This window comes from Cervus elaphus, chromosome 13 (genome assembly GCF_910594005.1).
Source record: "Cervus elaphus chromosome 13, mCerEla1.1, whole genome shotgun sequence".
NCBI classification, from domain to species: domain Eukaryota; kingdom Metazoa; phylum Chordata; class Mammalia; order Artiodactyla; family Cervidae; genus Cervus; species Cervus elaphus.
The window spans coordinates 23,315,395-23,330,528 of NC_057827.1; the positions used below are offsets into that span (position 1 = coordinate 23,315,395).

The 15,134-nt window shown below is 45.0% G+C and overlaps 2 protein-coding genes across 5 annotated transcripts in view; both read right to left on the reverse strand.

Moving 5' to 3' along the window:
• The window catches only part of LOC122706593 (myeloid-associated differentiation marker-like), a 74,459-nt gene that overhangs the window by 28,027 nt on the left and 31,298 nt on the right, over positions 1 to 15,134 (reverse strand). The window lies entirely within an intron of this gene.
• Positions 1 to 15,134, reverse strand: part of LOC122706591 (myeloid-associated differentiation marker-like) — a 38,602-nt gene that overhangs the window by 5,686 nt on the left and 17,782 nt on the right. The window contains exon 1 of one of the 4 annotated variants that reach the window (XM_043921886.1): positions 8,775 to 8,852. The exons of the other annotated variants lie outside the window; for them this stretch is intronic. The gene's annotated coding sequence lies outside the window, so the exon portion shown is untranslated. Of the gene's footprint in view, positions 1 to 8,774; positions 8,853 to 15,134 lie in introns of those variants that run through there. 4 annotated transcript variants of the gene reach the window in all.

Below are 15,134 nucleotides of genomic sequence, written 5' to 3' on the forward strand. Positions count from 1 at the left end.
ACTTTGTACTCGAGGTGGACTCAATGTGTTCAGTTTTCCATCACAGCGTTTTCATGAAAAAATGATGTAGATTCAGTAGTATTACTATTTCTTTCCTGAGTGTTTGGTGGCTGCACATTGCTTTAATTTCACATGAAAATCCGGATTACAGCTCCTTTTCAAGCCTCAGGAGGTACAGTGTCACCTGGTTTGTTTCCCTTGGCAGTGGGGTTGCTGAAGACATGCAGGGCTAGGCTCTTTTCTTTATATTGTTTTCCATCCTCATCTCTGTTTAGTGTTTTCTATATTTCTGTCATTCTCATGCATAATTGACATAAAGCAGGACTACGATCATCTCTCCTCTGACTGGTTTCCTGTCTTTGGCATGGCCAGGCTTCCCGCCTGCTCACAGGAGCGTCCACCCTTCCATCCAGGGAGCATCCATGTCCTCAACCTCAACCTCAGCCTTCAGTACATTTCAAATGCTCTGAAATCATATGTAGACATGTGTGTACATACATGCATACCCATTTGTAGGGAGTATCTCTCTTTTTTCCTGTTTTGTAAGCATGAGACCACGTCTTCCCAGAGCATTTTGTTTTTCCACCACCCCAGACAGGTGCAGCTGGTCCTCTCCAGGGACCCTAGTCCTTTCCATCCCCTTTACTTATTTCCTTCCTTCCTGGCTCCTTGGGCATCAGTGGATGCTTCCCTGTGAGTCTCAGACACTGGGGGACACAGGATATGACAGGGAGTCCTGGGATCCATGTGACCATCATGCTCTGGAGCAGGAGGTCTGGAATCTTTTCTGGAAACTTAAAAAATATGAAAAAAATTTCATCTTCAATTTCTAGAAATTCATCTTGGTCTACTAGGGCTACTGCAGCCAATTATCACAAGACTGATGGCTTAAAACAACAGAAACGTATTCTCTCACAGTTCTGGAGATCAGTGTTTTGAAACAAGGTGTCAGCAGGGTTTCTCTGTCTCTGATGCCCCAGGGGAGGGTCCCTCTTTGCCTCTTTTAGCTTCTGGAGGCCCCTTGGCCTGTGGCCGTGTGACCCAACTCAGGCTTGTCCACTTATCCCTCTGTTAGGGGAAGCATGCTGATTGAAACCACCCACCTTGGCCAGGCACCAGAGTAACCATTTGCATGAGTTGTTTTATGACAGGAGATCCTGATAAGGAATATGAAACTAATAAGCCACCACCAACCAGAAGAGTTTGGGAAAGGTCGAAAGAAGAACTTCGTTTCTGTCCACTTCCCAGAATCCCTCTCACTAGCATCCATCTTGGCTGAGTGATGCGTGCACCACCAGGAAAGACTCTGAATTAGAATGGTTGGCCAAAGACCACCCGGAAACTAATCCCATCACCATAAAACCCAAGACTTTGAGCCACGCGGCAGAGCAGTTCTCCTGGGTTCCCTTACCTACTGCTCTCCACCCGGGTGCCCTTTCCCAATAAAATCTCTTGCTTTATCAGCACATGTGTCTCCTCAGACAATTCATTTCTGAGTGTTAGACAAGAGCCCAGTTTCAGGCCCTGGAAGGGGTCCCCCTTCCTGCAACAAATGGCGACTCTGGTGGGGACTCTCCTTCACTGAGACTGACATCCTGACCACTTGGGGTACTCAAGTGCCAGCTTGCCTGCCAATGAACCAGACCCAGCGGCCGCAACTGGGACCTTTTTGTCCCTGGTCTCCTCCTGACGCGGACAACTGGCCAGAGTGCACCAACCGGTGGCGAACAAGAGACTTTATTGATCTCTCTCCCCTTCCCTCTCTCTTTCCTCTTCTTAACCCTTCCTATCCTTCCCCGTTTTTCTAATCCTCCAGTCCTGGACACAGGAATCTGGTCAAAGGGCCTCAGCCTGAGCTGAGGGTTGGAGACTGATCACCTCTTTTTGGCAGAGAACTCGAATTCTGGTTCTGATTTCTGGTAGGGCCGAGTTCCAGTCCTGCCTTCTCTGGAGGCCCAGGGTAAAGTCCCATAACGCCTAGGTATCTGCAGGTGGCAGGAGACGTCTGTAAGGCCACCCCTTTTGTCCCCCTCTCCCGCCTCCTCTCCCTTCATCTTTCAACCTGGTTCCCTTTCCTCCCTTTGAAATCTTTGAAGACATCTGAAGCTCTGTGTCTCTATAGAAGGTTTTCTGAGAGACTGTATTCTTGTATTTAAGGGAGTGTCTGATGAGGACTGCCAGGTTTATATGTGTGTGTTTTAACTGTGTTCTGTGTTGTGATTTTTGGTGGCCATTTTGCTTTGTCTCACCACCATTTGGTTTAGACCTGCTGCCATTTTGTTAGAACTTGATTTTCTTTCCCTGTGCCTTGAGACCAGGGCTCTCAGGAGCACTCATCTAGACCACCTCTAACTCCTGAGACTGAGGGAAAGGGGGAAAAAGCCTTTAAAACTTTTATTTGTTTCAACTGTTTTTTTTTTTTTTTATAAACTGGTAAATTTTATATTGTAAAATCTAATTCATGACTAAACTTAGAAAATGAAGCTAGATCTTGCTCTGTGTCTGTCTAAATATGTCTTGGTATGTCTTTGTCTCTGGGTAATACTTTTGAGGTTAATTTGTAAATGAGCTCTATTTAATTGGCTTAAAAAAAGGTAAGCGCTTACAAATCAAATAATTCTAAATTAAACAATAAATTCCAGGTTCAGGTGAACTGGGAAATATTCAGTATTAAATACCTGATATTAATGTTTGTTTGTTGACCTATCTAATATAGACATGTCTTAGAGTAACTAACATTAAGTAGAATATTTTCATTGTACCTAGGTTTAATATAAGTTAAATATTATATCTGTTACAAGTTTGTCAATAAGGAAATTACCTCGAGTGAAGAAACTTCTAAAAGATGTAAAGGAGATATGAGCTTTTATATAAACTCTATTAAGAATAAGTATTCTTTAGGAAAATCTGTCTAAAATAGTCTCTCCAGATTGGTGTAACTTGAATTTCCAAGATTGTATTAAGTGTTGGAAGCCTATTGAATAGTTGGGTCATTTCCAAATAAAATAAGATTTTTGAAACATTTACTACTAAACACTAATTTCCTTTTACAGAAAAACTAAAGAGATTTGGGACTATAAATGAAAAATGTTTGGTGCTATCCTAAAATGTTCTAAGAAAGCAAGGGTTTTAGAAATTATCACTGGTATTTATGCTCACCAATCTATAAAACGCTAATATAAAGGTTAGTTCTTAGTTGCTAAAGGAAAGTAGGAAGTGTGTTTTCAGTAAGAAACATACACACACACACACACACATATATATATATATATATGAGAAAATACTAAAAAGAGTTATGCATGATCAGAGTTTTCTAAAATTGGATTACAATTAATTAGATTAATGGATTTTGTTAGGAATGACACGGCCACAAGAAAACTGGTTAGAGCTAACTAAGTCCAAGATGGCAGAACTGACTTTCCGTAGACCTTGAGCCTTGGTATTTATGCCCATTGTGACATATCAACAAGCTACATGATACACCCATCAACACTGACTAAATCTGACCAAATGTTCTAAATGCTTTTAATTTATCTTTTGGATAAAACTTCCTAAATCTAATTCTCTTGAAGTTCCTTTGACCTCTAGCTAACTTTGGGGTGCTTCAGAGGGCCCCTGAAACATCCCAAAGAGAGATATTAAACTGTGTTTACTTGGTTGGTTAAATTACATGAAAAAGATTATCAAATGAGTAATGAATCTGTTCATGTTATAATGTATGGTAAAATTACTAATACAGATATCCTAGAAATTATGTGCAGTTCTTAACATTTTGATATGTCCTGGTATTCTAATGAAAAACCTGATGACTTCACAAAAGTTAACAAAGGACTGAATGCACCAGCGAATATGTTTATAACTTTTATGGTTTCTATCTGAAAAATTACAGGTTTGAATCTTGTGTCTTCTGGAGCAGGAAAAACCTTCCTCTCAAACTAATTATGAAAATAATTTGGTAAAATTATATGTTATAAACAAAACAATTATATTTTCTCTCTATCTGACTCCTCCAGAAATTGGAAACTCTTAGATTTCCAGTAAGTTTATTAAATGAGCTAGGAAGGTTATCTCACTAAGAGGTACAAAAATCTCAAGGAATTTTTGAGACCTTAAAAAGGGAAGAATTCACTTAGATTTTTTTAGGCAAAATCTGTGATAAGCCTTTGGTGTGTTTCCCAGCCCTGTTTTATATTAAAAGTTCAGTCTGCGACTCTATAAAGGTTTCAGCAAAATAAAAAATATATGATTAATTATGGTTATATAAATCATCAGACCAAAATTAGTGAGAACAGATCTATTTTGCAAACAAGCTAGCCTTAATTTGGTTATATTTGATAAAATTGAGGGTAATTTTAGGGAGAAAAAGATGTTTCAATAAATGTTAAATCCCAGTTTGTTAATGGAGGTCTACCAATGGAGGTAGTAAGACTCATTTCTTAGATAGTTCTTTGCTGTTGTGTGATATTAATGTAAAATTTAATTGAATTCTTAAAGAACACCCTAAGTTTGTTTCTGAAGCTTATCTCAGTAATCTATCCTTGGATGAAGATCAGATGCTTCATGAGCTGCAACCAGGACTGGAAAAAGACATAATTTAAGGGACTGTCTCCAACCTGGATGGAAGGACTTTTTTTTTATCAGGAGAAACTACACTACACCAGGATGAGAAGATGACGACATCAGAGGTAGACTGCTTGCCCAAGATGCTGGACCTGATTCATATGATCATTTATAATGTTTTGTTGACTTCTTAGAGCTTTGTATATAAATCAAATGCTTCTCTATCATAGGCCTGATCCTATGCTAGTTTTAGAAATCAATCCAATTGTTGGGTTTGTGGCCAATTACCTGTGTCTAGTTCTGGGTTACCTTAGTAAATTTCTCTACTACAAGGCTCTAACTGGTTAAAATTATAGTCATATTCAGGTCACTGTGATATTACTAGATGGGATCCCCTCACCAGGCCAATTAATAATGCCTGCTCTGACTCTGGCCATAAATTTGAGCTTTCTTCTATTACTCAAGCTCAATCAGAGCAACAAGCAAAGTTTCAGCAAAGGAGGAAAAATCTCCCACAATTATGGGGTGGATTTATATAGATAACACCAGGCTATGGTAGTTTAAGTTTAGTCTCCTCTATGTTGGAAACAATTAAATCATACTAAGGACAATCAGTCTAGTAACACTAGAAAACTGGGCTATGTGCCTTATAGATGGTGCTGCCAGTATATAATTTCCCTGGAAGATAAAGATTCTACAGAGTAGACTAAGTCAGATGACCTGGGATATACTGGGCTACATCTAATGGAAGCTCTTAACTTAAGTCTTACTTGTGACTTTACTAATACTGCTGGCTATGTTATTTGTATTTGTTATTTGTATTCACCTGTTTTACAAAATTGCTGTTTCTTACACTGTCAAATATGTGTCAGGCCTCTAATAGAGACTGATGATGGTAACAGTGTAACTCTAGATATGGGAAGAAGCAACAAGAGGGAATATTTTCCTGGACCAAGAGGCTAGTAAGACAGGTGGTCCAGAGAATTTTGGATACTGTTTTATGGCCTAGTCCAGTAATAGCACATTGAGTGGCCTGTCAGCAAAATCTTTGCCAAACCTGAGAATGGACATTCTCAGCACCATGGGATAAAATGGTCATGAAATGCCCCCCTCAAAATCATGGTCAAATTTATGAGCAAAAAAGTGCTCTGCCAACTGAAGATTGACACTTGCCATCTACATCTACAGAGATTAAATCATGGCCACTGCAACTGCTGACTTTCAATGGCCCTGAAAGGAGTTCAGGGTGAAAATCAGGAACGAGGCACTCAGTGCTCTGAGAAAAACTGGCAGAACAGGCCTTCAGATAGTTAGATCTTTTCAGGAGAAGATTTTACGAGTTCCAATTCTTGCATCTTCTCATACCTAGAAAAACACTGACATCATTAATGGTGACATCTGCTTTGGCTGTTAAAGAAAATTTTACAATTAAAAGTCAAAATAGAGTAGCTATGTTTCAGACATCCTGGGAAATAACCAGGTGTTACCATGGGTGTAATTTCAGATTAGACATTGTATTGCTAAACAGTTGAGTTTTCTGAGTCGTGTCAGGCTTAGGTGCCACCTTTCTCAAAACAATGTCTGCTGGAAGCTAGTAACTGCAACCTTACTTTTTATAAAACCAGGCAACTGGCAACCTGGCTACAAGTCTGCCTGAAGTGCCACGTTCAGACTGGGTTTCAGGCCTATTCTTCTAAAAAGAAATGAGATTTATTTTGTCTATTAAAATTCCAGTTATCCCTCCTCCAGCTACTAATTGGGTCTGTTACAACAAAATGGCAGACCAAGGGATTGAGATTTTAATCATACAAGACTCAGATCTAGAAGTTGGAACTCAGGAATACGTCCAATTCAGTGTCTCTTCTCCAAGCTAAGGCAATCCTATGCCCCGTTTTGACAGGAAGTTATCACAGTCATAGTTGCCCTGTTCCCTAAATTAAAACTGAGCAGGACTCTGGGGCTCTGGAGTACAGGTCTGTTGTGTGTTTTCCATTTCTTATCTGTAGAATATAGGCGTCATTCAGCCTCCTTGACCTTCCCTGGTTCCAAAGGGTGGATTCAAACAATTGCTAATCGGGAAAGGGAGGGGATACAGAAATAGAGGGGAAACAATCAAATGGTGGTACAGCCTTGAGACGGGGTCCTGGTTCCTACTCAAAAAATATGCATAACAATGTCTTTGAGTTCTTCTACAGAACTGGAGCCCCCACCCAGCTGGAGGATGGTAACTTCAGACTAAACACAAGATTCCTGGAGCACAGCTCTGTTGCTTCACCACCAACCAATCAAAAAAAAAAAAAAAAAAGTCACAAACCCTGCAGCCCTCACCCCAAATGTTGCCCCCTGTTTCTGGGGACCAGTGATGACCATCCCGTTAGGTCTCCTGTCTGGCCCCTGTCTATTTCATCTCTGAGAGGAGCCAACAGTTTCAAACTGAATTGCTGTTGTTACGAGGGTGAAAGCTGATTTCAGATGTGGAACACCCCAACTTAGATCAGGTAGAGAGAGACTTCCCCTCTGCTATGCAGGCCTACGCCCATGCACAAGGGGAAGAAGTTGCAGAAGAAAGAGATCTCCGCCCCAAATCCCAAGAAGTATCTTAAGTATGAAGTCTCTCCGAGGGGGGGGGGGGGGGAGTTGTTAGGGGAAGTAAGATGATCAAAACCATCGAAACCGCCCACCCTGGCCAGGCACCATAGTAACCATTTGCATGAGTTGTTTTATGACAGGAAATCCTGATAAGGAATAAGCCACCACCAACCAGAAGAGTTCGGGAAAGGCCGAAAGAAGACACTGCGTTTCTGTCCACTTCCCAGAATCCCTCTCGTTAGCATCCATCTTGGCTGAGCGATGTGTGTGACATCAGGAAAGACTCTGAGTTAGAATGATTGGCCAAAGGCCACCCGGAAACCCATCACCATAAAACCCAAGACTTTGAGCAACGTGGCAGAGCAGTTCTCCTGGGTTCCCTTACCCTCCGTCTCCCCACCCGGGTGCCCTTTCCCAATAAATTCTCTTGTTTTGTCAGCACATGTGTCTCCTCGGACAATTCATTTCCGAGTGTTAGACAAGAGCCCAGTTTCGGACCCTGGAAGGGGTCCCCCTTCTTACAACACCTCAAGAAGCCAAATACCGAGAGATGAGTGTTGGGCTGTGTCTAGAACAGGGTGCCATTCATCCGCTGTGAACACAATCATCACCCATGTCTGTGTATCAGCCCATGTTGGGCGGTGGGCTAAAAAAAAATACTAATGAACTTTTCCACCATTTTTTTGTGGATCATCTGTGTATAGAGGATCGGTAATTAACCAGTGTAGTAGGTCTGAGGTGGAAAACGAGTATAAATCCGATAATAGTCAACTGTTAGTCCTCTTAACACTCAGACCTCCTGCAGGGAATTGTCTCAGTGGAAATCTACCCCTCCCTGCCCCTCCACCCAATCGGGGTCTTAAAGGGAGAGACTGCTTCAGACTCCCTTTCTTCCTCCTGCTCGGGGGCGCTCAGGCTGTGCCCGCCCCGACACTAGTTCTCCTTCCACAGATTGTAGGGGTGGGGGTGGTTGGTGCAGACCCCGTGGTAGCCCCTGCCTGGGGCATCGGGACTAGAACCACAGAGGTCAGGGTGGATTCCGTTCCCGAAGAAGCTGACCCCTTCTCCCTCCCTTGCTTGCAGACTCGTCCGTCAAGGAAACAGGCTTTTCACAGTTTAGTTTCTTTTTACCGTTAATTTAGTGCCCTATTGGAAGAACCCTTATTATGGAGTAACAGGAAGACCCCCACACAGAATATCCTCCCACTTACCAGATCGCTAACAAATCAATTCTAACTGAAAAATGGTGGAGTAATATAGAGAACCATTCAGGGGCCACGATTCTTCAGAATCAAAAACATACATAGACCAGGCTGTATTATAATTTAAAAACCCCCTTTCTCTTGGTTATAGAGTCACACCTCCAGGTGTGCCAATCTGCCAAGAGTCGTCCCAGTGGACTTCTAGAAGGGATGGATGTAGATCACCCCACTTCACTTCACTCACTCCCCCAGAGTGGATTTCAAACAAACAAACCAATCCTCACTCAGGGAGAGACTGGTACAGAGTCGTAAACAAGCCATATCCCACTCATGTGGGTCCAGAATGACCCCGAAGTTCCAAAGGGCAAAAATTAGGTTCAAATGGGTGGGGAGGGGCTCCCGGGGCGCACACCCTCTACTCACTCACTCAGCAGCTCGGCTGCTCCTTCAGAGGCCAGTTTCCTTCTCTCAACAGAAAGCAAAAGCAGGCTGTGAGCAAGGGCTGGGGAGGGACAGGGCAAGTTCCGGAATCTAGCAAGTTCTGTAGCTGTTGCAGTTCTTCTGTTGTAGTTCTAGCAACATACCTATAGATCCTCCCCAACCTTCCCAGCCTCACCCCCCTCCTCGTCCCAGGGGGAGATGGAGGGGCCTGAGCCCCGGGGACCTGACTGCCGCTTGGATAGCCAGCATTGTATCCCAGCTCAGCCTTGGCTATTGTTTCTGAAGAAACCAATACTGAAAGAGAAGCATTGGAGAGAAAAAAAGGAGCCTTATGTGAAGGCAGCCGGTCAAAAGGGGAGAAGGTGGATCACTGTGCAAAAGAGCCACCTCCCACCCCTGCAAGATTCAGCCAGCAGTTATGCAAGGAGGGGAGCAGGAAAGGGCTACAGGCTGCTCGCTGGGGAAACCCCGTGATGCTGTTTGTGGAGACTTTAAATTAACCATGAGGCACCTTGCTGGCTTTTAAACTTGGATGTGGCCCTTACATTTTCCAGATCAGCAAGTCATTTTTCTCGGGGTCAGTGGTCATATATTTCTAGAGAATGAAGAACTAAGACAGAAACTAAGCAAAACAGACACATCAAAACAGGAACCAGTCAATCAAACCCCAGAGCTGTGTTTAACTATTCACAAGCCTTTTGCTGTTAAGCAAACGAGGTTAAAAAGCAGTGCCAGTGACCTGGCTGAGCACAAGATTTACAATGAGCCTCTCCTCAGGCCCCAGCTTCAAGCCCATCGTGGGCTTCTCCTTCCTCCTGGGACAGCTGTTCTTCACCTGTGTGCCCTTCTCGCTGGTGACCAGCATGGACGCTCCGAAATGGGGAAGGGGTGTAATGACGAAGAAGAATTCATAGGGCCTGGACTCCATCTCAGGCCTGTCCGTGCTGATCGTGCTAGGCCGCCTCTCCAATGGACTCTGAACTCTGTGCTTAGCGCCTGTGGGAATGACAATGGAAGGATAAGACCCCCTCCTGGCAGGGGAGTCTTGAAGATCACATCCAGGTTACTCATTGCCTAAGAGAAAACAGACCCTAATCACCCCTGCCTATTGAATGTAACCACAGGCTTATTGATTATTAACTGTTTGAACACATAACACGTGAATGATGGGGTTATTGTGATTGTATTTACCCTTCCTTTGTAAGCCTCAAGGGATTTGGGCTGGTGGGTTTGGACATGTACACATGGGGTATAAAAGATTTTCACAAATGCTGGTCAGGGTCCTTGGCTAAGAGGAGACTCTGCCTTGGGCCCGCCTGTGTAATAACCTGCACTCCACTATCTGTATTGTCCTTCTGAGTGAGTTTGTTTCCCGGAAAGCGTGGCCATAACAATGAGTGTCCATCTGGTGCTTCTGCTTTGCTGTGACCTTCACCATCTTTACCACGGAGTTGTGTGGGTTCCAATCCTGTCTCCCCTTCTCTTGGGATGGCTCTCTCTACACTCACGCCTTTTATTTATATCCCTTCTAGAAGTCTACTTGGACACACCTTGGTCAATCGGCAAAACTAGAGTATGACTCTGCAACCAAGAAGAAAAATGATTTTTAAATTTTAATACACCCTAACCCGTGTATATTTTCTATTCTAAAGAACAGTGTACCCCCTGAATGGGTCTCTAAATTTCTCCACTCTTTTGCAGTTAGAACTGATTTGTTAAGGATCTGATAAGTGGGAGGAAAGGCCATGGGCAGCTTTCCTGTTACTCTATAATAAAGGTTCTTCCAACAAGGGCACTGAATTAATGGTCTTGATCTCAGATGGCCTTGGTCTGCAGCAGCTTAGAGCGGTGGTTGGGTTCCCAGTCCAAGATTGAGGCCGGGTCCTGGTCGTGAAAGCACAGATCCTAGCCAGTAGACCAGTGGTCAGTGGCCAGGGCCTGGCCCTTCAGCTTTGCAGAAAAGAATTTCCACAAAGACAGATGTGAAACAGGTCAACTATTTATTAAGAGGAAAAAGAGTACAGTACGGGTGGATAGAAACACAGGCAAAGTCAGGGAGAGTCACTGAGTCACACCCTCGTGGCAGTTTGAATTACTTTTAGGGGGCATTTCTTCTGGATTTCCTTTGGCCAATCATTTTGCTTTGCCTGGTTCAGAGTCCATGTTTGGTATATCTCAGTATCCTCCCATGAGTGCATGCATCTCTTAGACAGGATGGATTCTTCCGAAGAGGCCTATGGGTAGCCTGGCATTAGTTAGCATCACTCCCTTTTGACTTCCAAGGAGCTTTTCTGCTCATGTGTGGTCAGGGTGGTCTCCTGACTTTGAGAATGAGAAATATGCAGGGCGCAGCCTCCTACCTTAATAGTTTTGCTACTCTAGTCTTGGAGTTTTGGCCCATAGGGAATGTATCTCCAATCACTTTACCCTGATGGGGTCCATCTACCTCCTGTCTCAGTATGAAAAGGAAACTAAATTGTGAAAAGACTGCCCTCTTTACAGAAGAGTCTTCACAGGCTATGGAGGAAGAAAAGGGGGTCAATTTCTTATGGAACTGAATCCACCCTGACCTCTGTGGTTCCAATCCTGATGCCCCAGGCAGGGGCTGCCCCAGGGTCTGTGCCCACTCCCCGCCAACACCCACCCCCTCGCCCCCAGTCTCTCGAAGGAGGAGGGGTTCTGGTGTGGGGATGGGGCAGAGTCTCAGCACCCCTAACAACATGAGGAAGAAAGAAGGTCTGAGTAACTTTTCCCTTTAAGACAGGACGCTCAGTTTGGCCAGAACAGGGGTGTGTGTGTGTGTGTGTGTGTGTTAGTCATGCAGTCATGTCCGACTTTTGCGACGCCATGGGCTATAGCCCACCAGGCTCCTCTGTCCATGGGATTCTCCAGGCAAGGATACTGGAGTGGGCTGCCATGCCCTGCTTCAGGGGATCTTCCAACTCAGGGATCGAACCCACATCTCTTATGTCTCCTGTATTGGCAGGTGGGTTCTTTACCGCTGAGACACCTGGGAAGCCCTGAGCTCAAAAGAGTCCTGGCCAAATTCCACTCTCACCTTAAACTAGGTCTCTGGGGGCCCCGCCCACTGACTCCCCACCCACACATGAACCCCAGGAGGGATTGTGGCCCAGCCTGCAATACAAGTAGTTGGGCCCCACCACAATGCCAACATCCTGCCCTCCTAACTCTTAAAGGGGCCGTGACACATCGGCTGCCTCTTTATAAAGGTGTGCAGTTGTGTCATTTCAGTGCACGTGCGTGTACATGTGTGTGTGCCCCCTGCTCCCCTGCATGGAGACCAGAGCCCTTTGCAGTAACTATTGGCTGTGAAGGCCCCACCCATCTCCTGTCCTCAGTCACAGAGCCCCCGAGCCCAGCATCCTGGTGTCAGCAGGGCCAGGGGCCAGGCAAGCAGGGCTGCGGGAGAGGGGAAGGGGAGGACCCCCACTGCGGCCCTGGGCTCCTGGAATATGTGATCTTCACCCAGTGGAAGGAGGGGGGAATGGGGAGGGCTCCCATGAGGCGATCCACATCATGGGGAAAATCTTAAGAAGGACTGAAATAAAATCATATTTTAAAGCAAGCAGAGAAAAATTTAAAAAGCAGAGTATTTTTCTCTGCCTGTTTTGACCTCCTCTCTCCCCTCCAGTGTGCACTGTACATCTGCATTATTATTAACCCGCCGTCCCTAAGGCAGAAATACCTGCTCAACCATAAAGATGAATTTTTCTAGTGAAAGTTATGTAACTCCTAGAGGGTATTAGCACTTACTGATGACCTGATTACGTCATAGCTGTGCTACTTGTATTCTGCCTATTTACAAGATTCTTGTTTCTTGCATTAACAGATCTGTGATTGAGTCTGTGATGGAAAATAACAATGACTATGCTACTTGAAACAATTCATGCAACATACAGTTCTATAAGACCCATGATTGTAATAGTATGACTCTAGATATGGAAAGAAGCAATAGGAGGGACGATTTCTCAGAAACAGACTAGTAAGACAGGTGGTCCATAGGCCTTTGGCTACTGTTCCCAGGACTAGATAAGTAATAGCATTTGAGTGATCCATCAAAGAAATCCTCACCTGACCTGGAAATGAGCATTCCTAGCACTCTGAGACAAAATGGTCAAAGATGCCTCCCAAGCCTTGGTTGAAATTAAGACAGAAACAAATGGAGAGGGCTTCCTGGTGGCTCAGATGGTAAAGAATCCGCCTGCAATGCAGGAGACTGGATTTGATCCCTGGGTTGGGAAGATCCTCTGGAGGAGGGTATGGCAACCCACTCCAATATTGCCTGGAGAATCCCCATGGACAAAGGAGCCTGGTGGGCTACAGTCCATGGAGTCACAAAGAGTCAGACAAGACTGAGCGACTAAGCACAAATGGAGAGGACTGTGCGATAAACAACGTTTCCCACCACTCAGTCCTACAAGAATCAAGTTATTAGCCCCTGGAGTCACTGACTTACAGTTCACCCTGAAAGGAACTCAGAGCGAAAATCAGGATAAAGCACTTGGCTCTGAGAAAACTGGCAGAGCCAGACCTCAGATAGTTAGATATTTTCATGAGAATTTTTTATGAACTGTTTCTTGCATCTTCCCAAACTTAGAAAAGCACTAAAACCATTAACTAAGATATCCATTCCTCCTAAAGCGCAGTAACCTGTACCAAGTTGTGTGCCCCTTGTCACACACATCTGGGCCCCCTCCTTACCTCTTCAGAACAGTACTCAGAGCTTCCTGAGAGACTGTCTCCCCAGTTATACTCCTCAGGTTGATTCCAATAAAATTTTCCATTTCTTTCTTATATTGACTATTGATTAATCTTTTTATCCACAAAACAAGTATGCATTGACTTCCCCAATTCTGGGGACAGGAATGTCATATTCTGCTATTTTCCTGAACCAAACTGAACACAGCCCTGGGACCTCACTTCCCAGTGAGGGAAGGATGGAGATGCCTCTGTGCTTTAGCAAAGATTTGCACAGGGTGGGTTCACTGTCCAAGCCTTGTGGTTCCAGAGGGCTGCTGCTTCATCCCTCCTGTTGGGCGTTGAGGGTCATTTGTCACAATTCCAAGGCTGGTCCAGGCCCCTCACTGTAGAACGCAAAAGAGAGTGTAAAGTTCCTCCACTTAATTCAACCCTCTCATCATAGAGGAGGAGCAGCTGGACCCCAGGGTGGGCAGGACTTGTCCAGATTCACCCTGTGTGTGGCAGAGTCAGAGTCAGGACCCAGGTGTCCTGTCCCCAGACCAGCTGTCTGTCCACGGCCCCATGCTGCTTGTGACAAGTGTGGCAGCAGCATCCTCCAGGCTGGGAGTCTGCCCCGTCCACCCTCATTCTGCAAAGACCTGCCCCATCCCCTTGAGGAGGGCACTCACTGCTGCTGAGTCAGTTTCCTCATCTGCTAGATGGGGGAGGGGTGCCAGAGACCCTTCGTCCCTCCCAGTCCCCCTCTTTCCGGGGCCCCTGGACTTGCCAGTCTTGGAGACTCAGACGTGGAGATGGAAGCCGGCTCCCTCCCCTCTGTCCACCCTCTCTGCTTGTTCCCTCTTGGCTGCTGGGTCCTGTTTATTAGTCACTTCCTGATTACACAGACCCTTCTCCCCCACGACCTCTGCTTGGTGGTGGACACGTCTTTCATAACACGAGTTTCCTCAGTCACTTCCCCGGGGTCCAACTCTCCAGTGATTCTTGACAAAAACCAAACTTCTTCCAGGAGCCCCTACAGTTTGAGGTGTCCCAGACTCACTTATTCCTGCACATTCTTGGCTTTCCACTTCTTCAGAGTCCAGCTCAGCAGCTTGAATATGCTATTGGCCTAATTGGGGAGTTCGTGTTTCCTCTACGGAACACAATGTTCTTTCTTCTGGGAGAACAAAGGGACTGATCCCAAGTAGTGAAGGAGGAAATGGAAACCAGAGAGAGAGACAGATCCAGTATCCACGGTTGTATCCAAAGTTCTGCCTGGTCTTGATTCCAGTCAAGTGGCCCCCCCATCCCTGGTCTGATTTCCCTGGGAATGAACCGTGATTCATATGGTGAGCAGAGCCCAAGAGATTTGGTTTCTAGCTCCAATTCTGCCATGTTGCTGCTGCTGCTAAGTCGCTTCAGTCATGTCTGACTCTGTGTGACCGCATAGATGGTAGCTCACCAGGCTCCCCCGTCCCTGGGATTCTCCAGGCAAGAATACTGGAGTGGGTTTCCATTGCCTTCTCTGTCAATTCTGCCATAGCATAGCTTATAACCACAGATGAGTCTTGTCCCTGATCTGAGTGTCAGTTTCACATTCATTAAAGGAGCAGATTGTGCTAAAATTGTGGATTTTGAATT